A 2,982-nucleotide genomic window follows, 5' to 3' on the forward strand; every position below is an offset into this window, starting at 1 on the left:
TTTCTAGATTATTCAAGCCTAGAGAGGGACTTTAAATTAGTTGTGCATTATTCTAAATAGTATAGCTCACTTGAAATTTGTATTGCTTGATTTTTATTGAGAGTTTTGGCTAGAGTTCTTCCCACTGATTTAAATAAATAAATCTTGTGTGGGAAAACTCATTTGCTTTAGGGTATTTGCATTGACATTGCAAGATTCGTTAAGTATTCTTTTGTGTGCAAAATATTTTACAAAGTTTGATTTTCAAACAACTGTTGTGCTTGATACAATTGAGAAAATATTTTTGATTTCGTTTAAATATTATTGTTAGCATATTTGAAACACTAATTTGATAGAAAAATTGTATTTCATTGTTGGATCCTAGGCATGGGCCTGAAGAAGGGGACTAGCCTTGTTGAATAGTCCTGGATTGGTTTAGACCTGGTTAGGAAAGTTAGGTGCACCATCTTGGTAAGGTGCGATTGTAGGTTGAGGTTAGCCTCATGAATTTACATGGTTGTATTAAGTGTCACTTCACCCATTAAGTGAGTCGTAGTGGAATCCTTGTGTTGGTGAGCCAAGGCAGGAACGTAGGCAGTATTGGTTGAACCCCAATAACATATCATGTGTGCACTATTTATATTTTTGCAATTTACATTCCTACACATGCATGTTATTCTGTGAATGATGTGCACGATTTAATTTCTGCACATTTTATTTATTTGCGCATTTGGGTTTATGAGTATATAGACAGACCCTAGGTTGAGTATTACTTCTACTTATTTGAACATACCTAGGAAGAAATTTTAAATAACTTATTCACCCCCTCTTAGGAATACACCAAGGCCAATAATAGTCTTCTTTTTCTTCTTCTTGTCTTTCTTCAACTGTGGACAGTCAGGTTTAATGTGTCCAACCTTCTTGCAGTTATAGCATGTAGGTGGTTCATTCTTAGTTTCTGTTGTGTTTGTTTCTCCTTTGTTAGTTTTTGATCCTTTAAACTTCCGAGGGAATTTCCTATTTTTTTTTTAAAAAAATTTCCATGTCTTTTAGTGATAAAGGCTAGTTTTTCATCATCTAATTCATTATTTTCATCTTCATCACTAGAACTTTCTTTGCTAGCCTTAAGAGCTATTGAAATCTTATTTTTATTATTGTTCTCTAAAATTCATTTGTTCATTGCCATCTCATATGTGAGAATGGATCCGATTAACTCACCAAGGGAGGTATTTTTTAGGTTTCTTCCTTCCGTGATTGCTATGGCCTTAGGTTCCCATATCGGAGGAAGTCCTCTAAGGATTTTTAGAATCATTTCATATGTTGAATAATTTTTCCCTAAAGCATTTAAGGAATTTGTTATGTGAGTAAACCTAATATACATGTTAGTGATAGTTTCATCAAAATTCATCTTAAAGGCTTCATACTCACTAGTGAGCATGTCGATTCTACTATCTCTAACATCTACCGTTCCTTCATAGGTTACCTCTAGCTTATCCCATATTTCTTTAGCTGACTTACATGCCATGACCCTATTGAATTCATTAACGTCTAAAGCACAATATAGTGCATTCATGACACTTGAGTTTACTTACATCATTGTATAGTCATTATCGGTCAAGTCTCGTTCTTCTTTAGGAACTTCTTTACCATCTACTAATTTAGTAGGAATGTAGTCACCATGTGTGACAACTTTCCATGCTTTCCAATCCATAGTTTGAATATATATTGTCATTCTTTGTTTAAAAAAAATGTAGTTTAAACCACAAAAAATAGGCGGTCTAGCTGAGGATTGGCCTTCAGCAAAAGGGAATACACCTACATGTGCCATTAAGACCTTTATATAGCTTCTAATTAAGATTTTCTATAACTTAGCTCTAATACCAATAGAAAACTACGGTGTAGTCCCAAGAGGGGGTGTGAATTGAGTTTATAAAATTCTTCTAAGTCTTTTTACAAATTCACAACCTTTTGTATACTTAGAAAACATACAAGCATGTTTTGATTTTAAATTCTCAATTAAAGCAACCACAATCCACACTCAATATCAACACAAGCCAAATACCTTTAACAATAACAATCGACCAATCAACCAATCATTCGATACTTAACCAATTATATGAGCTGCAACACTTCCTTGATTCAGCGTTTGCAAAACTTAGCTTAAAGTTTAAATAAAGCCCTATATATACGAATATTGGTGCACTTCTTTTTAACCAAGATTTTCGTAAACGATTAATTAACGTACTCCCTTTAAGGTTTTTGTAAAAGATTAATCAATGTACTTTCTTAAATTAAAAGTTTTTTTAGTCTTAAATTTTCAGCTACCTGCACTTAGAAACACAAACGCATAATTTATAGATGCTGAAAATTTAAAAAGTAAGGATATAGAGTGAGATTAAGTTTTTTTATGAGATTTGGTTTATACCTAGCCCATGTCCTCGCCTTAGGCAAGACCACCTAAGGATTCTACTAAAACGTTCCTTTGCGGGTGGAACAAACCATTTACAATCCCTCCTTTAGGCTGGAGCCCCCTCTCCAAGCGATTGGTACAATGATCCAATAAGCCCGAACCATCAAAGAAAATAAGGAAACAAGAAAGATTTATTTTGTACAAGAGATGCTCTCAAATAGAGTTGGCTAGTACAATTATAGCTAAGCTAATATACTTCAAATTAAATATCAAAGAGAAATTGAATTGAAGCTCAAAAATGTATCATCGGAATTCTTCTCTTGATATGAATTAGTAACTTTGAGGATTGAGCTAAGATAAAAGTGATTAGAGACTCAATATATCTTAGCAATTCTTAGTATGAATGTGTAAGCAAGAGAGCTTTGAGAGAGAAAGAGCAATATGACTTGAAAATAGATTTTCAATTCTTGGTACAAATTTGATTTGATAAATCTTGTATTTATAGGCTCAAAAAGTGTTTAATTTGTGTTGCCTAAGTTACTTGGAGTGTTTCCCAAGTTTATACGAAATTTGGGGCACAAGCAACTCACATT

This window comes from Malania oleifera, chromosome 10, assembly GCF_029873635.1.
Source record: "Malania oleifera isolate guangnan ecotype guangnan chromosome 10, ASM2987363v1, whole genome shotgun sequence".
Taxonomy (NCBI): Eukaryota; Viridiplantae; Streptophyta; class Magnoliopsida; order Santalales; family Ximeniaceae; genus Malania; species Malania oleifera.